The 20,926-nt window shown below is 46.1% G+C and overlaps 12 non-coding genes and 2 pseudogenes across 12 annotated transcripts; all 14 read right to left on the minus strand.

The window, feature by feature from the left end:
* Positions 1-13,984: 13,984 nt before the first annotated feature.
* Positions 13,985-14,077, minus strand: LOC120919740 (annotated as a pseudogene).
* Positions 14,078-14,314: 237 nt separating this feature from the next.
* Positions 14,315-14,402, minus strand: LOC120919733. Its single transcript, XR_005744665.1, has one exon. It is a non-coding gene; the product is annotated as a small nucleolar SNORD12/SNORD106 (small nucleolar RNA).
* Positions 14,403-14,666: 264 nt separating this feature from the next.
* LOC120919732 lies at positions 14,667-14,756 on the minus strand. The gene has a single exon (XR_005744664.1). It is a non-coding gene; the product is annotated as a small nucleolar SNORD12/SNORD106 (small nucleolar RNA).
* A 957-nt stretch (positions 14,757-15,713) lies between these two features.
* LOC120919734 lies at positions 15,714-15,803 on the minus strand. Its single transcript, XR_005744666.1, has one exon. It is a non-coding gene; the product is annotated as a small nucleolar SNORD12/SNORD106 (small nucleolar RNA).
* Positions 15,804-16,084: 281 nt separating this feature from the next.
* Positions 16,085-16,171, minus strand: LOC120919723. The gene has a single exon (XR_005744656.1). It is a non-coding gene; the product is annotated as a small nucleolar SNORD12/SNORD106 (small nucleolar RNA).
* Positions 16,172-16,978: 807 nt separating this feature from the next.
* LOC120919726 lies at positions 16,979-17,066 on the minus strand. The gene has a single exon (XR_005744658.1). It is a non-coding gene; the product is annotated as a small nucleolar SNORD12/SNORD106 (small nucleolar RNA).
* A 264-nt stretch (positions 17,067-17,330) lies between these two features.
* On the minus strand, positions 17,331-17,416 carry LOC120919724. The gene has a single exon (XR_005744657.1). It is a non-coding gene; the product is annotated as a small nucleolar SNORD12/SNORD106 (small nucleolar RNA).
* A 654-nt stretch (positions 17,417-18,070) lies between these two features.
* On the minus strand, positions 18,071-18,158 carry LOC120919727. The gene has a single exon (XR_005744659.1). It is a non-coding gene; the product is annotated as a small nucleolar SNORD12/SNORD106 (small nucleolar RNA).
* Positions 18,159-18,424: 266 nt separating this feature from the next.
* Positions 18,425-18,514, minus strand: LOC120919735. Its single transcript, XR_005744667.1, has one exon. It is a non-coding gene; the product is annotated as a small nucleolar SNORD12/SNORD106 (small nucleolar RNA).
* A 434-nt stretch (positions 18,515-18,948) lies between these two features.
* LOC120919728 lies at positions 18,949-19,036 on the minus strand. Its single transcript, XR_005744660.1, has one exon. It is a non-coding gene; the product is annotated as a small nucleolar SNORD12/SNORD106 (small nucleolar RNA).
* Positions 19,037-19,301: 265 nt separating this feature from the next.
* Positions 19,302-19,393, minus strand: LOC120919736 (annotated as a pseudogene).
* Positions 19,394-19,661: 268 nt separating this feature from the next.
* LOC120919729 lies at positions 19,662-19,749 on the minus strand. Its single transcript, XR_005744661.1, has one exon. It is a non-coding gene; the product is annotated as a small nucleolar SNORD12/SNORD106 (small nucleolar RNA).
* A 300-nt stretch (positions 19,750-20,049) lies between these two features.
* On the minus strand, positions 20,050-20,140 carry LOC120919737. The gene has a single exon (XR_005744668.1). It is a non-coding gene; the product is annotated as a small nucleolar SNORD12/SNORD106 (small nucleolar RNA).
* Positions 20,141-20,597: 457 nt separating this feature from the next.
* Positions 20,598-20,685, minus strand: LOC120919730. Its single transcript, XR_005744662.1, has one exon. It is a non-coding gene; the product is annotated as a small nucleolar SNORD12/SNORD106 (small nucleolar RNA).
* Positions 20,686-20,926: the final 241 nt, after the last annotated feature.

Below are 20,926 nucleotides of genomic sequence, written 5' to 3' on the forward strand. Positions count from 1 at the left end.
GGGAGAGAGGGTCTGAAACTGGGGGGGGGGGGGGGAGAGATGGGTAAGAGGGAGAGAGGAGGGGTTGAGAGGGGGGAAAGAGAGAGAGATGAGAGAGAAAGTGGGGTAAGAGAGAGGGTGGCGAGAGAGAGAGAGATGTATGGGGGGGGGGGGAGAAATGGAGGGGTTAAGAGAGAGATGGGGTGAGAGAGAGAGAGAGGAGGGGTTGAGAGGGGGGAAAGAGAGAGATGAGAGAGAAAGTGGGGTAAGAGAGAGGGTGGCGAGAGAGAGAGATGGATGGGGGGGGAGAAAAGGAGGGGTTAAGAGAGAGATGGGGTGAGAGAGAGAGAGGAGGGTGAAAAAGAGAGAGGGGGAAAGAGAGAGTGAAGGGGTGAGAGAGAGGTAGGAGGAGAGAGGGTCTGAAACTGGGGGGGGGAGATGGGTAAGAGGGAGAGAGCAGGGGGGAAAGAGAGAGATGAGAGAGAAAGTGGGGTGAGAGAGTGGGTGGCGAGAGAGAGAGAGATGGATGGGGGGGTGAAACAGAGGGGGCAGAAAAAAAAGGGGTTAAGAGAGAGAGAGAGAGAGAGGAGGGTGAGAAAGAGAGAGTGAGGGGGTGAGAGAGAGGGAGGGAGGATGTAGTGCGTGACAAGGCACAGTGGGTCCCCCTTGCCCCATGGCTCATGTGCCCCCCTACACTTCTGAACACTGAATGGCACTGGCGCCTGGGATGATTAGGGTGTGCCCAGGCACACCTGGCACCCCCCCCCCCCCCCCCCCCCCCCCCCCCCCCCCCCCCCCCCCCCCCCGTGTATGCCTATGCACATACATCTGACACAAATATTGAAGGTGACGGGGACAGAGATGGTGGATCTATGAACGACACACAACCATCCTGCAGATCTTCTGTCACACGCCCGGCGCGGTCTGGGCATATCGCACTCGTTTAATTAACATTCTTCCATTCATTATAAACTTTCTGATCCTGTATTCCCCCCGGCTGCCTCTCGCTCACCTCCAACAAATGTTTATCTCGTTACCGGCATAATTGTTGAGCGGCGAAGGTCTAATTCCCCGCTAATTGCGTTCATCTGATCTCTCCAGGTAGTGCGTTATGTCACCGGCCTCTACTAAATGATCCATGAAGGCAAATCGGATATAATATAGCAGAGGACGATTCTGTGTAATTAAGATGGGATAACGAGGAGGACACAAAACCACCTGACTTGTTCATGGAAAGACGCGCACATAAGGGCATTTATCCCCTGCCAGCAATATGTCAGCGCTATTAGAAGACCTCAGAATGGGATTATGATAATATCGGCTCACGCTCAGCTCAGGGACAGCGAGAGGAAAGTGAGAAATTGTGCTCCTAGGATCAACATCCTGAATGTAACTGTAATGTTTTATGGTGAACACTGGGTGGTGCTACAACAGAAGCACCCTTTAGTGTTACATTATTACTTATGGGTCTGGCAGGTCCCATCTTAGTTCTATGCTGGATATACAGTGTGATGCACATAGGCGCGCGCACAGGGTGTGCCAGGTGTGCCCAGGCATACCCTAATCACCCTGTGCAGCATAGATTCTCCCTACTGCCCTAGCACCTCCCTCGCACCGCTGCCGGCTTCCCTCCTCTCCCGCTGGCTGTTGCTGCAGGGATGTTTTAGGATGAATGGGGTAAGGGGCCAGTAATTTTAAATATGGTATTTATTGGCCCCTTCCCTTTCTGAATAAAGATAGTGAGCGATCCGTGGGTAGTGTTTGAGCTTTGGGGTGCACACCCTAATGCAATAGGCTGCGCACACCTATGGTGATGCAGCAGCATGTTTCCTTTCTATGTTACACAAAAGACATATAAAAGCCAAAAACCTTAAGCCCAGGTTCACACTGGGCTGCGGGAGTGAACCTGTGCGAGTTCAGCTGAACTCGCACGGCTTCACTCCCGCTGGCAGTCCCGATTTCGGCCGCGATTTAAGAGACATCTGTGCAGGTTCCGAACGGGTCAACAGATTTGGTTCCTCCAGGTATGGGGGCTGTGATGGGGGGAATCTGATGTAAGGGGGCTCTGATGGTGGAATCTGATGTATGGGGGTTCTGATGTAAGGGGGCTCTGATGGTGGAATCTGATGTATGGGGGCTCTGATGTAAGGGGGCTCTGATGGTGGAATCTGATGTATGGGGGTTCTGATGTAAGGGGGCTCTGATGGGGGAATCTGATGTAAGGGGGCTCTGATGGTGGAATCTGATGTAAGGGGGCTCAGATGGGGGAATCTGATGTAAGGGGGCTCAGATGGGGGAATCTGATATAAGGGGGCTCTGATGGTGGAATCTGATCTATGGGGGCTCTGATGGTGGAATCTGATCTATGGGGGCTCTGATGGTGGAATCTGATGTATGTGGGCTCTGATGTGGGAATCTGATGTATGGGGGCTCTGATGTGGGAATCTGATGTATGGGGGCTCTGATGGGGGAATCTGATGTATGGGGGCTCTGATGGGGGAATCTGATGTATGGGGGAATCTGATGGTGGAATCTGATGTATGGGGGCTCTGATGGGGGAATCTGATGTATGGGGGCTCTAATGGTGGAATCTGATGTATGGGGGAATCTGATGGTGGAATCTGATGGTGGAATCTGATGTATGGGGGCTCTGATGGGGGAATCTGATGTATGGGGGAATCTGATGTATGGGGGCTCTGATGGTGGAATCTGATGTATGGGGGCTCTGATGGGGGAATCTGATGTATGGGGGCTCTGATGGGGGAATCTGATGTATGGGGGCTCTGATGGGGGAATCTGATGTAAGGGGGCTCTGATGGGGGAATCTGATGTATGGGGGCTCTGATGGGGGAATCTGATGGTGGAATCTGATGTATAGGGGCTCTGATGGGGGAATCTGATGTATGGGGGCTCTGATGGGGGAATCTGATGTATGGGGGCTCTGATGGGGGAATCTGATGTAAGGGGGCTCTGATGGGGGAATCTGATGTATGGGGGCTCTGATGGGGGAATCTGATGGTGGAATCTGATGTATGGGGGCTCTGATGGTGGAATCTGATGTATGGGGGCTCTGATGGGGGAATCTGATGTATGGGGGCTCTGATGGGTGAATCTGATGTAAGGGGGCTCTGATGGGGGAATCTGATGTAAGGGGGCTCAGATGGGGGAATCTGATGTAAGGGGGCTCAGATGGGGGAATCTGATGTAAGGGGGCTCAGATGGGGGAATCTGATATAAGGGGGCTCTGATGGTGGAATCTGATCTATGGGGGCTCTGATGGTGGAATCTGATCTATGGGGGCTCTGATGGTGGAATCTGATGTATGGGGGCTCTGATGGTGGAATCTGATCTATGGGGGCTCTGATGGTGGAATCTGATGTATGTGGGCTCTGATGTGGGAATCTGATGTATGGGGGCTCTAATGGTGGAATCTGATGTATGGGGGCTCTGATGGTGGAATCTGATGTATGGGGGAATCTGATGGTGGGATCTGATGTATGGGGGCTCTGATGGGGGAATCTGATGTATGGGGGCTCTAATGGTGGAATCTGATGTATGGGGGAATCTGATGGTGGAATCTGATGTATGGGGGCTCTGATGGGGGAATCTGATGTAAGGGGGCTCTGATGGTGGAATCTGATGTATGGGGGCTCTGATGGGGGAATCTGATGTATGGGGGCTCTGATGGGGGAATCTGATGTATGGGGGCTCTGATGCTGGAATCTGATGTCTGGGGGCTCTGGTGGGGGAATCTGATGTATGGGGGCTCTGATGGGGGAATCTGATGTATGGGGGCTCTGATGGGGGAATCTGATGTATGGGGGCTCTGATGGGGGAATCTGATGGTGGAATCTGATGTATGGGGGCTCTGATGGTGGAATCTGATGTATGGGGGCTCTGATGGTGGAATCTGATGTATGGGGGCTCTGATGGGGGAATCTGATGTATGGGGGCTCTGATGGGGGAATCTGATGTATGGGGGCTCTGATGGGGGAATCTGATGTATGGGGGCTCTGATGGGGGAATCTGATGTATGGGGGCTCTGATGGGTGAATCTGATGTAAGGGGGCTCTGATGGGGGAATCTGATGTTTACTGACATTCTAAAATATGATGGAAACTCATATTAGATTTAAACAAATTAATATTTAAACAATATAAATACTATGTAAATCTTACAATAAAATATACAATGCTGCTCCCTTCTTCACCACAGTAACCTAATATGTAATTGCATGTAAGTGATGGTAGATCCCCCCTCTGAATACTATGGTGGACATCACTTTGGTTTCTTATCAAGACCTGAAGAATCCTCACATGAGGGTGGATTTTATCGGTCATTGCACGGGTGGACTGTTATCACACATTGACATTATAAAAGTTTTTTCATCTTTTCACTTCATGAACTTTTATGATTTTTTTTTTGCTGATCTGAAAAACGATTGGATCCGAGGAACGATCCGAACCGTGTATTTTTTGATCCATTGCACCCCTACGTTCAATTGCTTGGTAACACAACTTGCTAAAGGGGCCAGTGAGAGTATAGAGCTCTGACAGAGCTGTACAGATGTCTCTGCACCAGAGGAGCTTACACTCTATGGGCCAGATTCACAAAAGAGATACGACGGCGTATCTCCTGATACGCCGTCGTATCTCTGTTTCTAACTATGCGACTGATTCATAGAATCAGTTCCGCATAGATAGGCAGAAGATCCGACAGGTGTAATGGACTTACACTGTCGGATCTTAGGATGCAGTATCGCGGCCGCCGCTGGGGGGAGTTTGCGTGGTAAACCAGCGTCGGGTGTGCAAATTAGGAGTTACGGCGATCCACGAAGATTTTTCCCGCCGTTACGTCGTCGCGAGTGTTGTACTCCACCATGTTAAAGTATGCCTGTCTTTCCCGCGTCGCTTTTGAATTTTTTTTAAAAATTTTATTTTTCCCGGCGTAAATCTTTTTTCACGTCGTGATTCACAAAACGTCGGCGTGTCGTAACTTCGCGCAAAGCACGTCGGGAAATTTGCGACGGGAGCATGCGCAGTACGTCCGGCGCAGGAGCGCGCCTAATTTAAATGGTACTCGCCCCATTCTATTTGGCCCGCCTTGCGCGGACGCATTTACGATACACCGCCGCAAGTTTCCAGGTAAGTGCTTTGTGGATCAAGCACTAAAACCTGAAAACTTACGGCGGTGTAACTTAAATGGCTTAAGTTTCCCCGGCGCAATTGTACGTGAATCTGGCCCAAAATCCCACCCCACAGGCACACATTATTATTATTATTATTTCAGATAGCACTTCTGGTGTCATTGTGGGATTATCTTGTCCGGATGGAGATAATTACTACAATATGTCTATAATAATAGTCAATGATTGAGCGTCTCACCTCATTATCCAGCCTTTCATCTGTGACCGCACAAGCGGCACATTGCCTCCGACATCTAATTTATTCCAAATAAATTGCAGTGACAGATTGCTTTTTCTATTATAGAAGGGTGGTGTGTATACTGTCCAGCACAGACATGCCACGCTGCACTGTGATAATTACAATTTATGGCAAGTAAATTGTTCCTTGGCGTTATTCTGCTTCTTACAAGGTGCACCGAGTGATGTCACTGTCAGTAGATGGCTCCTTAAAGGAAAACTCCAGTTCTTCCAAAAATGCATTTAACATAAATAACTGAGACACTGAGGTGCATTAGCAGCCCATTAGAAATGACTGGGCTGCCTTAAAGCGGAGTTCCACCCGAAAAATGAACTTTCTATTAACAGCTTGCCTTTAATGTAAAAAAAAAATAAAAAAAATGTTTTTTTACTCACTTCTATCTGGCTGTTACTAGGCAGAGTTCGTAATCTGCCTACTTCCTGGTCCTAGGTGGTTCAACTTCCTGTCCTAAGACCCCATTGCCTCCTGGGAAATGGTGACACTCATTTCCCAGGAGTCTCTGGGCATTACTGTGCCTAAAAAAAATCGCCCAGCATGCACCTCACCCTGAAAACCAGGAAGGAAAAGGAACTGGGCTTCACATGCCCACACATATGATGGATACGCCCACAGATATGATGGATAACACAACATGAGCTGGAGGATAGAAGGCAAGTGTTTGCAATGATTTCTGGAACGATTGGGGAGCTATTAATATGTTTTAGGGACTATTTAATTTTAGCTTGCAAAATAAAATAATAATAATTATGCCCGAAACCCCGCTTTATTGCACTGTACGGCTAGGTTCACACCTATGCCATTGGTTCGGGTCGTGTTTGCACACGTTTTAAAATCGCAGCCATGTAGAAATTGCATGCGGTTTATGCACCATGGGATTTCCCTCACCAGAAAACATCCTGCCTTTTTAGATGCATGGGGGTTGCCAGTAAGAATTAATCGTAGCCCCTCCTGTCTGCTAAATAGCAGCACGGGGGGCCTGCGGAGTGCAGAAATGCATGCGATTTACATGGATTGCCGCACCTGCATATATATGTGAACCTAGCCTTATAGGAGTATAGGTGTCCTAAATACTGCCGCTGGATGATTTTAGTTAGGGTTAGGTGGAGGTTTCTGTTGTGGGGTAACACATTAGTGTATTGGGGTACAATGTGGTTGATGTCCTCTTAGAGCAGGGGCTCTCAAACTGGCGGCCCTCCGGCTGTTGCTAAACTACAAGTCCCATGAGGCATTGCAAGGTTGTCAGTTACAAGCATGACACCCACAGGCCGAGGCATGATGGGACTTGTAGTTTTGCAACAGCTGGAGGGCCGCCAATTTGACACCAGTGACTTTGAGCATCACAATATTCATAATTTTATATACACTTATCAATAATACATTTTCTTACATGGGTCAATGAGGTCCCAGGAGCTGCAGACTGCCTGTATCCAGCCAACCACGGTTACTGCTGTGGCCTCTCTGTACTTGGTTGCTATGGTTACCGCTGCACACTGGCTGTGCTCAGTCATGGTTACTGCTGTGGCTTCTCTGTACTTGGTTGCTATGGTTACTGCTGTGGCTGTAACTGGTTGCTAGGGTTAAAGCTTTATCGAGATACCATGGATTCTGCTGCCGATTGTCTTGTGCCTGGTTATTATGGTTACTGCCACCTCCTGGCTGTACCCGGTTGCTATGGTTACTGTTACAGACCAGCTGAACCCGGTTGCTATGGTTACTGCTGTAAACTGGCTGTACTCAGTTACCATATATACTGCTGAAAACTGTCTGCACTCGGATGCTGTGGTTACTGCTGCTGTGGACTGGTTGTGCTTCGTTTCTATGGATACTGCTGCAGACTGGTTGTAACTGGTAAATCTGCAGACTTGCTTTAGCAAGATACCACCATTTCCGCGCCTGGTTGCTATGGTTACCTCTGCAGACTGGCTTTTCTCAGTTACCATGTATACTTCTGCAGACAATTTGTACTTGGCAGCTATGGTTACTGCTGCTGCACACAGACTGGCCATGTTCTGTTGCTATGGTTACTGCTGTGGGCTGGTTGTACTTACTTTGGTTACTGTTGCAGACTGGCTGTACATGGTTGCTATGGCTACTGCTGGGATCTGGTCGTGGCGGTTTCTACTTGAGACTTGCTGTTGTTGGTTGCTATGGTCACTACTGCAGACTGTCTGTACTCTGTTGCTGTGGTTACTGATGGATTGTACTGCTATGCTTACTGCTACAGACTGTCTGTACTCCGTTGCTATGGTTACTGCTGCAGACTGTATGTTGCTATGGTTACTGCTGCGCCCTTGCTTTGTTGTTTGGTTACCATGACTACTGCTGCAGACTGTTTGTACTCTTGTTGCTATGGACTGGTTGTACTTGGTTACTTCAGTTACTGTTGCAGACTGGCTGTACATGGTTGCTATGGCTACTGCTGGGATCTGGTTGTACCGAGACTTGCTGGTGTCGGTTGCTATGGTTACTGCTGCACACTGTCTGAATCCGTTGCTATGGTTACTGATGCATTGTGTTGCTATGGTTACTGCTGCAGGCTGTCTGTACTCCATTGCTATGGTTACTGATGCATTGCGTTACTGCTGCAGACTGTCTGTACTCCGTTGCTATGGTTACTGCTGTGCGCCAGCTTTGTTGTTTGGTTACGACTACTGCTGCAGACCGTCTGTACTCGAATTGTACCGAGTTGTTGCGGTTTCTACTTCAGACTTGCTGGTGTCGGTTGCTATGGTTACTACTGCAGACTGTATCCATTGCTATGGTTACTGACGCATTGTGTTGCTATGGTTACTACTGCAGATTATCGGTTGTATTATGGTTACTGCTGCGCACTTGCTTTGTTGTTTGGTTACCATGACTACTGCAGATTGTCTACGCTGTTTCTATGGTTACTGCTGCAGACTGTCTGCACTCTGTTGCTATGGTTACTGCTGCAGACTGTCTGCACTCTGTTGCTATGGTTACTGCTGCAGACTGTCTGCACTCTGTTGTTATGGTTACTGCTGCAGACTGTCTGCACTCTGTTGCTATGGTTACTGCTGCAGACTGTCTGCACTCTGTTTCTATGGTTACTGCTGCAGACTGTCTGCACTCTGTTGCTATGGTTACTGCTGCAGACTGTCTGCACTCTGTTATTATGGTTACTGCTTCAGACTGTCTGTAGTCCGTTGCTATGGTTCCTCTGTGTGTCCAGCACTCATTAATGGCGGTTTGTACAGTACATGAAGTCAGTGGTTGGTTGTACGGAGTATTGATGGGATGTCCGCGTAGAACACACTCACTGCTTCCTTCTATGCCTGGTCTCCTCCTGACTCTCTCTGAGGTGACCCGGTGTGTTGCACCGGGCCGGACCGGACACTCCTCCTCACCTCACAGTCACACACAACGCCCGCTGAGGGAAGGCGCGCTGTGATTTGTGAACAGGAATCTTCCTCCTATTGGCTGTGTGGTGGGCGGGCGCTGTTGCTGTGGTAACTGAGGCAAAAGGCGGCAAAACGTGACCCCGCCCCCTGCCTGTAGCGGCGCCACCACAGGGGAGGAGACAGCGGAGAGCCTCGGCGGTGCCGACAAGGTGTGACTCCTCCCTCTCCTCAAGGGGCGCGTTCTGTGCCCCTCCTACTTTAAGGTAAAAGGGGCGGGGACTTTTCTGAGCTGCAGAGGTGGTCTGTCTGTCGTCAGTGAGGTTTGGGCTTGTGATAGGTGGTAACACAAACTCCACCTACAACTGGAGAGGTGGGAGCTTTGGGTGTGTGCCAGCTGGGGAGATTCTCCTCACTTCCTGTCAGCGGTGACACACTGGTGGGTGGGGCTCTCAGTCTTACACCGCACCCCGAATTGGAACCTGTGACCTGTCCTCCACCCATTTATGATTCACGCTGTCTTCCGACTCCAGGGTTATCACACACAGAGGGCGGAGCAGTCCCCTTCATCCCGCCTTCCTCAGTGATGTCATTATGTCCCCTCAGGAGCCAGGGGTGTGTCCTCCGAGGGTCAGGTGACCCTGGGCGTAGACTTTGCGAGAACCTTCCCTTTTCTGATTGTGATTGGTTCTCTTTAACCACTTCAGCCCCGGACCATATTGCTGGTCAAGGACCGGGCCACTTTTTGTGATTCGGCACTGCGTCTCTTTAACTGACAATTGCGTGGTCGTGCGGCATGGCTCCCAAACAAAATTGGCATCCTTTTTTCCCCACAAATAGAGCTTTCTTTTGGTGGTATTTGATCACCTCTGCGTGTTTTTTTTTTTGCGCTATAAACAAAAAAGAGCGACCATTTAAAAAAAAAAAAACGTTTTGCTATAATAAATATCCCCCAAAAATATATAGCTAGATTCAGAGACTGTTACGCTGGCGTATCAGTAGATACGCCGTCGGAACTCTGAATCTACGCCGTCGTAAATTTAAGCGTATTCTGGAAGCCAGATACGCCTAAATTAGGCTAAGTTTTGAGCGGCGCAAGTCTCCGACGCCGTCGTATCTTAGGGTGCAATATTTACGCTGGCCGCTAGGTGGCGCTTCCGTTGAGTTCGGCGTAGAATATGCAAATGACTAGATACGCCGATTCAGAAACGTACGTGCGCCCGGCGCATTTTTTTACGTATGGCTTTTTCCGGCGTAAAGTTAGTCGAACAAATAGCTGGCCTAGCCAATGTTAAGTATGGCCGTTGTTCCCGCGTTGAAATTTGAAAATTTTACGTCGTTTGCGTAAGTCGTCCGTGAATGGGGCTGAACGTAAACCAATACGTCCTTGAGGCGTACTTTGGAGCAATGCACACTGGGATATTTCCACGGACGGCGCATGCGCCGTTCGTTAAAAACGTCAATCACGTCGGGTCACCACCCATTTACATAAAACACACCCCCCTGTTCCACAGTTGAATTAGGCACGCTTAGGCCAGCCCATTTACGATACGCCGCCGTAACTTAGAAGGCAAGTGCTTTGTGAATACAGAACTTGCCTCTGACTTACGGCGGAGTAGCGTAAAGACGATACGCTACGCCGGGTCAAAATTAAGCCACCCTACCCCCAATCCAGCTAATAATTTTTTTCCTCAGTTTAGGCCGATACATATTCTTCTACCTATTTTTCGTAGAAAAAAAAAAACGCTATAAGAGTTTGATTGTTTGCGCAAAAGTTATAGCGTTTAAAAAAATAGATAGTTTTATGGCATTTTTATTAATTTTTTTATTTTACTAGTAACGGCGGCGATCAGCGATTTTTATCGGTACTGCGATCTTATGGCGGACACATTTTTTGGACCATTGGCATTTTTATAGCGATCAGTGCAGAACTTGCCTCTGACTTACGGCGGAGTAACCAAGAGGGCAAACAGCATTTTCCATCAGAAGTGGCCACCTCTCTCTTCTTGTGCCTTGAAAGTCAGAATGGGAGCGCTAAGAGCTGCACCAAGGATGACCATACCACATGAAGGATGACCAAATCGAGGATTGTCATACTACACGGTATGATATGGTCTTCCTTGGTGTAGTATGACAATCCTCGATTTGGTATGGTCTTCCTTGGTGTAGTATGACAATCCTCGATTTGGTATGGTCTTCCTTGGTGTAGTATGACAATCCTCGATTTGGTATGGTCTTCCTTGGTGTAGTATGACAATCCTCGATTTGGTATGGTCTTCCTTGGTGTAGTATGACAATCCTCGATTTGGTATGGTCTTCCTTGGTGTAGTATGACAATCCTCGATTTGGTATGGTCTTCCTTGGTGTAGTATGACAATCCTCGATTTGGTATGGTCTTCCTTGGTGTAGTATGACAATCCTCGATTTGGTATGGTCTTCCTTGGTGTAGTAGGACAATCCTCGATTTGGTATGGTCTTCCTTGATGTAGTACGACAATCCTCGATTTGGTCTGCATCGTTGTGGTATAGTCATCCTTCGTGTGGATGAGTCATCCTTGGTATGGTCTTCCTCCAAGGCTGACCATATCACACAGAGGAAGACCATACCAAATCGAGGATTGTCATACTACACCAAGGATGACCATATACCAAAGAGACAAGTAAATAATGCGCAAGGATACACAAAACTCTAGTGTCAAAAACAGTATATATAAATATAAGAGCAAAGGGGATGGATCAAAGTCAAGGAATGATAGTCTGTGGTTGGTATATTGTGGGTACACACTTCCATGGCTGCCAGAGGGGAACAGAGACCATGTTCCAGTTCTAGAAAAAAAAAAAGGCAAGGAGAGAGGCGCCTCTGGGTGTGGTAAATTAAGACAGTTTTAATTCATAAAAACATGTGATCATTACACTCACATTTGAGTAGTATAAAGCAGGCATGTAAAGGTTTCTTTTGGAAAGGTGAGCCGTCATCCGATGGAAAAAGTTCCTTCTCCAGTCGATGGGAGCGCTGTGCGGGGAGGATGTCACTTCTTCATGAAGCGATAGGCGTCCATAGGAATGGAGGTTGTTCTCAACCCGAAGTCTGGAGCGCACGCGAGGAGCTGGCGAGGATGGATGATGCCTAGGCTTGACAAAGGAGTGTAAGCAGCCTATCCACTCGCTGCTTCGATACTCAGAAACGCGTCGCACAGTAGTGACATCATCCATCCTCGCCAGCTCCTCACGTGCGCTCCAGACCTCGGGTTGAGAACAACCTCCATTCCTATGGACGCCTATCGCTTCATGAAGAAGTGACATCCTCTCCGCACAGCGCTCCCATCGACTGGAGAAGGAACTTTTTCCCATCGGATGACAGCTCACCTTTCCAAAAGAAACCTTTACATGCCTGCTTTATACTACTCAAATGTGAGTGTAATGATCACGTTTTTATGAATTAAAACCGTCTAATTTACCACACCCAGAGGCGCCTCTCTCCTTGCCTTTAATACCATACCAAAGAAGACCATATCATACCAAAGACAACCATACCACACCAAGGATGAACAGCAGGTGCCAGCCAGTTGATTACCAGCGACAGAGCTCTGCATATGTAAATACAGAGCTCCATCCTGCGACCGTGATGGCTTTTCCTACAAAAGCAAATCCATCCCTTCGCGTTTACAGTGTGCTGCTTTCACCAACACTGGTTAGGCAAAAATGTAACCCTTTTATTGCTCTAGCCGTTTAACCCCTTCCCAGCCAGTGTCATTATTACAGTGACCGTGCATATTTTTAGCACTGGTTTTCAGTGTCAAAATTGTCCACTGCAATCCCACTAAGTCACCGATCTCTGCCATTACCAGATAAAAAAAAGTTATCCACTGATCAGGCGAGTTGCTCCTCTCGTACCCGTGTAATACCTGGAGCAGTATCAAGGTGGGCTCCCAATGATATACAATCAGGGATATGCAATTAGCGGACCTCCAGCTGTTGCAGAACTACAATTCCCATTAAGGCATAGCAAGACTCCGACAGCCACAAGCATGACACCCAGGGGCTGAGCCATGATGGGACTTGTAGTTTGGCAACAGCTGGGAGGTCCACTAATTGCATATCCCCGATACAGACACACACACAGAGACACAGACAGAATGAGACACAGAGAGACAGAAAGAATGAGACAGAGAGAGACAGACAGAATGAGACAGACAGACAATCAATCTCTATAGACACACTAACTTGTGTAAACCAATCCATATATGCTTATTAGGAATTTCATTACCAAAAAATAATGTAGTAGCAAAACATATTGGCCTAAATTAAAGAAATTATATATTTTTTTTTTTTACATATTTTATTGGATATTTCACAGCAGAAAGTAACATTGTTTTCAAAATGTAGTCTTAGGATTTCTAGCAGACTAAAAACCTGCAGGAGGTGATCAAATAAAATCAAAGCTTTATTTGTGGGGGAAAAAACAACTTTAATTGATGTACAGTGTTGCATGACTGCACAATTGCAGTTAATGTAACTTAATTCATGCGACTTGAACCCCCCCCCCCCCAAAAAAAGAAAGCCCATGTAAAAATGAAGGTCATTTTACAGCAAAATTAACAGCCTCAAATCCTGATGAAGGTTAAATAGGAAATGTTCTCTCAGAAGCGTTATCCTCAAATCAAAAGCAGCAGCTGGGAAACTATTGATTTAGCTGAAGGAGAGTCAAGATCTTCATTAGCCGATCACTAAACTCTTAATTCCTAGAGAGAAAAAAAAAAAATTCCACATTAAAATCCAGCACAGAGCTAGAACAGAAGACACCAGTATTGAAGTGTCTGTATATTTTCAGCAACAATGCTCACCTGGCTGCACCTTCCAGGATGTGTCAAGCCCCTTTTCACAACAGACGATCGTATCGCTGAGCAGACCGCGTCTCCTCAGAGCTGTGTACAATGAAGCGCACTAGAACGGGCATCAAGGAGACCAGCCTGTGTGCCAGATCGTGTTGTCCTGTAAAGAGAGGAGATGTCAGGAACAGAACTAGGTACCCAAACATTTTTTATCATTTACTTCTGGTGGTATTTGATCACCTCTGGGTGTTTTTTTTTTTTTTCTTGCAAAAATAAACACCCAACCAATTATCTAATAGCACACTGGGTCTATGCACCCAGCTCAGACCAATCTGTTTCTATTCCTAAAGCTTAAAATTAGAGCGACACTGCTGGTGTATCAGACAAAACTGGCTTAGAACATGCAAATTCTCAACATGGTCGATCTGCCGGGGAAAAAATTCTGTCATCATATATGACCAGCAAGAGCCAAGACTGAATACCCAGAGATAAGTCCCAGCAAACTGGGGCAACCAAAAGAGCAGATGGAGTATGATCATACCTGTGTGCATCAATATCCTGCTTGGTGATATTCCCTGGATACAGGAGCAATTCATTTCCTGCAAGAGACCATATATAGCTATAAAAAAAAAAGACAGTAAAAATCCCTAAAATAAATTTGTATATGCCATTCCTGAAGCTTAAATCGCAGATCAACACTGCTGGTGTATCAGAGAAAACTGGCTTATAGAGCATGTAATCAACATGGTCGATCTGCCGGGGAAAGAAATTGTCATCACATGACCAGCGAGAGCCGAAACTGAGAATACCCAGAGACAAGTCCCAGCAAACCAAGAATAGACAGAGGGTGATCATACCTGTATGCGTTCTTATCCTGCGGGTGATCTTCACTCAACACTGTAGGACTGCATTTCCTGCAAGAGACCGTATAAAGCTATAAAAATGACAGTAAAAATAATCCAGTCCCTAACAAATGTCACATTATTGGGTGTATTCACCCAGTTCAGATCAAACTGTTGCCATTCCTAAAGCTTAAATCACAGATTGACGCTGCTGGTGCATCAGACAAAACTGGCTTAGAGCATGCAATCATCAACATGGTCGATCTGCCGGGGAAAAAATTCTGTCATCATATGACCAGCGAAAGCCAAGATTAAGAATACATAGTTGGTGAAGTTTAAAAAAAAAAAAAAAAAAAAAAAAAAAGAGAAGAGTCCAACCTATGTGTGCGATTACATAATACCCAGATCCAAGTCCCAGCAAACAGCCAAGACATTTTACAGAGCACCATCATACCTGTTCAATATAATATATCCTGGAAGGTGATCCTTTCTGAACACTGGAGGACTCCATTCCATGTCACAGGACTCCCAATTCCTGCAAGAGACAGCATTCAGCTATTAAAAAGGCGACTAAACCTAGTCCGAATGTTTGATAGCACATTCGCCCACCTCAGAATAAAGCGATTGTCATTTCAGAAGCCCAATTGTTGCAATAGATCAGGGATCTTCAAACGACGGCCCTCCAGCTGTTGCGGAACTAAAAGTCCCATGAGGCATTGTAAAACTCTGACATTCACTGACATGACTGGAATTGTAGTTCCTGAACAACTGGTGGGCCATAGTTTGAGGACCCTTGCAATAGATCAGACTGAAGTTGACTATTGATGTTCAGGCAGGATTGAACTACAAGAGCCGGTTCACACTGTGGCGACTCAGCCGCCTGACAAGTCGCGTCCCATTCTATTCAATAGAACCGTTCTAATAGGAGCGACGCAAGTCGCTCCGACTTAGAAAAAGGTTCTTGTACGACTTCAGGGGCGACTTGCATTGACTTCTATACAGAAGTCATTTTGCAAGTCGCCTCTGAAGTCATCTTCAGAACGCCTTGCCGAGTCGCCCCCGAGGTCGCGTCGTGCCGCCCCAGTGTGAACCGGCTATAAATGATCTGAAGTATCCTTACCCCCCATAACTGGGCCAGTTGAACACTGGAAAAACAAATCGCAATCCCTACCAATTATCTAATAGCACATTGGGTGTATTCACCCAGTTCAGATCAATTTGTTGCTATTACTAAAGCTTGAATCACAGATCAACCCTGCTGGTGTATCAGACAAAACTGGCTTAGAGCATGCAATCATCAACATGGTCGATCTGCCGGGGAAAAAATTCTGTCATCATATGACCAGCGAGAGCCGAGACTGAGAATACCCAGAGATAAGTCAGCAAATCAGAATAGCCAGGAGACGAGATGGAGGAAGAACATACCTGGTCCGAGTTATTATCCTGCTTGGTGATCTTTCCCTGAACACCGGAGGACTGCATTTCCTGCAAGAGAACATATAAAGTTATAAAATGACAGCAAAAATAAATCAGTTCCTACAAATGATCCAACAGCCCATTATTGGGTGTATTCAGCCAGCTCAGACCAATCTGTTGCCAATCCTAAAGCTTAACCGCAGATCAGCACTGCTGGTGCATCAGACAAAACTGGCTTAGAGCATGTAATCAACATGGTCGATCTGCCGGGGAAAAAATTCTGTCATCATATGACCAGCGAGAGCCGAGCCTGAGAATACCCAGAGATAAGTCCCAGAAAACAGCAAAGACATTTTACAGAGCCCCATCATACCTGTTCAATATAATATATCCTGGATGGTGATCCTTGCCGAACATTGAGGACTCCATTCCATGCCACAGACTCTATTTACTACAAGAGCTATAATAATAATAAAAAAAAAAAAATAATGACACCTAGTCCAAATATTTGATAGCATATTCACCCAGCTTAGTCTAAATTCGCTACTATTTCTGAAGCCCAAATGTTGCAATAGATCAGGGATATGCAATTAGCGGACCTCCAGCTGTTGCAAAACTACAAGTCCCATCATGCCTCTGACTCTGGGTGTCATGCTTGTGGCTGTCAGTCTTGCTATGCCTCATGGGAATCGTAGTTCTGCTATGCCTCATGGGAATCGTAGTTCTGCAACAGCTGGAGGTCCGCTAATTGCATATCCCTGCAATAGATGATCGCTGAAAGACCAATCCAGTGTGAACACTAATCGTCAACTTCAGTCTGAACTATAACTGATCTGAAGCCCCCCTCCCTCATCATGACCAGGACAGTTGGACACTGGAAAAAACAACCACAATTCCTACCAATGATCCACCACATTATTGGGTGTATTCAGGTCAATTGCTGCTGTGTCCGTCCATGAACGGAAGAGAAATATAACTGAGCTGAAGTATTGCCCCCCCCCCTCCCCATATGACCAGGCTAGTTGGAAACAGTCCCTACCAATTATATATTAAATTATATTATATTATAGTATATGCCATTCCTGAAGCTTAAATCACAGAACACTGCTGGTGTATCAGACAAAACTGGCTTATAGAGCATGTAATCAACATGGTCGATCTGCCGGGGAAAGAAATTGTCATCACATGACCAGCGAGAGCCGATACTGAGAATACCCAGAGATAAGTCCTAGCAAACCAAGAATAGACAGAGGGTGATCATACCTGTATGTGTTCTTATCCTGCGGGTGATCTTCACTCAACACTGTAGGACTGCATTTCCTGCAAGAGACCGTATAAAGCTATAAAAATGACAGTAAAAATAATCCAGTCCCTACCAAATGGCACATTATTGGGTGTATTCACCCAGTTCAGATCAATCTGTTGCCATTCCTAAAGCTTGAATCACAAATCAACCCTGCTGGTGTATCAGACAAAACTGGCTTAGAGCATGTAATCAACATGGTCGATCTGCCGGGGAAAGAAATTGTCATCATTTGACCAGCGAGAGCCGAGACTGAGAATACCCAGAGATAAGTCCCAGAAAACAGCCAAGAAATTTCACAGAGCCCCATCATACCTGTTCAATATATCCTGGAAGGTGATCCTTGCTGAACATTGGAGGACTCCATTCCATGTCACCCAAATCCCTGCAAGAGACAGCATTCAGCTATAAAAAAAGGCGACACGAAACCTAGTCCGAAAAATTTGATAGCACATTCACCCCGCTTAGTCTAAATTCGTTGCCATTTCTGAAGCCCAATTGGTGTAATAGATGATCGATAATGGATCAACCCAGTATGAACACTACCCCACCATATTTAGTCTAAAAAATAGGATTTTTGTACTCACCGTAAAATCCATTTCTCTGAGTTCATGGAGGAACACAGCAGCATTGACCTTAGGGTTATACATCCTTCCTTTCAGGAGAGACTAGTCATCTCCTGAAAGGTAGATAACCCTAAGGTCAATTGCTGCTGTGTCCGTCCATGAACGGAAGAGAAATATAACTGAGCTGAAGTATCTACCCCCCCCCCCCCCCCCCCCCATGACCAGGCTAGTTGGAAACAGTCCCTACCAATTATCTAATAGCAAATTATTGGGTGTGTTCACATCAATCTGTTGCCATTCCTAAAGCTTAAAAATCACAAATCAACACTGCTGGTGTATCAGACAAAACTGGCTTATAGAGCATGTAATCAACATGGTCGATCTGCCGGGGAAAGAAATTGTCATCACATGACCAGCGAGAGCCGAGACTGAGAATACCCAGAGATAAGCCCCAGCAAAGAGAAGATTATATATGGAGGGCAAACATACTTGTCTGTTCTTATCCTGCGAGTGATATCCACTGGAGGACTGCATTTCCTGAAAGAGACCATATAAAAGCTATAACAGGACAGTAAAAATAATCACAATCCCTACCAATTATCCAATAGCACATTATTGGGTGTATTGACCCAGCTCAGACCAATCTATTGACATTCCTAAAGCTTAAATCACAGATCAACCCTGCTGGTGTATCAGACAAAACTGGCTTAGAGCATGCAATTATCAACATGGTCGATCTGCCGGGGAAAAAATTCTGTCATCATATGACCAGCGAAAGAGTATACCCAGAGAAGTCCCAGCAAACAGCCAATAAGTTTTACAGAGCACCATCATACCTGTTTAATACAATATCCTGGAAGGTGATCCTTGCTGAACATTGGAGGACTCCATGTCACAGGACTCCCATTTCCTACAAGAGACAACATTCCGCTATAAAAAAAAGTGACACTAGTCCGAAAATTGTGATAGCACATTCACCCAGCTTAGTCTAAATTGGTTGCCATTTCTGAAGCCTAATTGGTGCATGATCGATAATGGATCAACCCCAGTATGAAACTATACCTGATCTGAAGTATCCCCCCCCCCCCCCCCCCCCAATGACCAGGCTAGTTGGAAACAGTCCCTACCAATTATCTAATAGCACATTCCTGGGTGTGTTTACGCTTCAGGAATGGCAATGCATTGGTGCCATCACAAAATCAACACTGCTGGTGTATCAGACAAAACTGGCTTATAGAGCATGTAATCAACATGGTCGATCTGCCGGGGAAAGAAATTGTCATCACATGACCAGCGAGAGCCGAGACTGAGAATACCCAGAGATAAGTCAGGAGAAAACCAGAGTAGCCAATAGTTTAGGAGGACGAACATACCTTTCTGCGTTCTTATCCTGCGGGTGAACCCAACTGGAGGAGGACTGCATTTCCTGCAAGAGACCGAATAAAGCTATAACATGACAGTAAAAACAATCTCAATCCCTACCAATTATGTAAATGGCACATTGGGTGATTTCACACCAATCTGTTGCTATTCTTAAAGCTTAAATCAAAAATCAACACTGCTGGTGTATCAGACAAAACTGGCTTAGAGTATGCATCTATCAACATTGTCGATCTGCCGGGGAAAAAATTCTGTCATCATATATGACCAGCGTGAGACGAAACTGAGAATATCCAGAGACAAGTCCAAGCAAACCGGAGCAACCAAGAATAGACAGAGGGTGGTCATACCTGCGTTATCCTGCGGGTGATCTTCACTGGAGGACTGCATTTCCTGCAAGAGACCGTATAGAAAAGCTATAAAATGACAGTCAAAATAATCCAGTCCCTACAAATTATCTAATAGCACATTATTGGGTGTATTCACCCAGCTCAGATCAATCTGTTGCCATTCCTGAAGCTTAAATCACAGATCAACACTGCTGGTGTATCAGACAAAACTGGCTTATAGAGCATGTAATCAACATGGTCGATCTGCCGGGGAAAGAAATTGTCATCACATGACCAGCGAGAGCCGAGACTGAGAATACCCAGAGACAAGTCCCAGCAAACCGGAGCAACTAAGAGAATAGACAGAGGGTGGTCATACCTGCGTTCTTATCCTGCGGGTGATCTTCACTGGAGGACTGCATTACCTGCAAGAGACCATATACAGCTATAAAAAAAAAAAAAAAAAAAAAAAAAAAAAAAAAAAAAACACGTAAAAATAATCCAGTCCCTACTAAATTATGTAATAGCACATTTGGTGTATTCACCCAGCTCCAATCAATCCGTTACCATTCCTAAAGCTTAAATCACAGATTGACACTGCTGGTGTATCAGACAAAACTGGCTTAGAACATGCAAATTATCAACATGGTCGATCTGCCGGGGAAAAAATTCTGTCATCATATGACCAACGAGAGCCGAGACCGAGAATACCCAGAGAGAAGTCCCAGCAATTTTACAGAGCACCATCATACCTGTTCAATATGATATCCTGGAAGGTGATCCTTGCTGAACATTGGATAATTCCATGACACCCAAATTCCTGCAAGAGACAGCATTCAGCTATAAAAAAAGGTGACCCGAAACCTAGTCCGAAAAAATTGATAGCACATTCACCCAGCTCAGACTAAGTTGGTTGCCATTTCTGAAGCCCAATTGGTGCTAGATGATCGATAATGGATCAACCCAGTATAAACACTACCCACCATCTTTAGTCTAAAACTATAACTGATCTGAAGTATGAAGTATTACTCCCCCCCCATGACCAGGCTAGTTGGAAACAGTCCCTACCAATTATCTAATAGCACATCGGGTGTGTTCACATCAATCTGTTGCCATCCCTGAAGCTTAAAAATCACAAATCAACACTGCTGGTGTATCAGACAAAACTGGCTTATAGAGCATGTAATCAACATGGTCGATCTGCCGGGGAAAGAAATTGTCATCACATGACCAGCGAGAGCCGAGACTGAGAATACCCAGAGATAAGCCCCAGCAAACAAAAGATTAAATATGGAGGGCAAACATACCTGTCTGAGTTCTTATCCTGCGAGTGATCTCCACTGGAGGACTGCATTTCCTGCAAGAGACCATATAAAGCTATAACATGGCAGACAGTAAAAATAATCACAATCCCTACCAATTATCTAATAGCACATTATTGGGTGTATTCACCCAGTTCACACCAATCTGTTGTCA

Source organism: Rana temporaria, chromosome 12, assembly GCF_905171775.1.
Source record: "Rana temporaria chromosome 12, aRanTem1.1, whole genome shotgun sequence".
In the NCBI taxonomy this organism is placed as follows: Eukaryota; Metazoa; Chordata; class Amphibia; order Anura; family Ranidae; genus Rana; species Rana temporaria.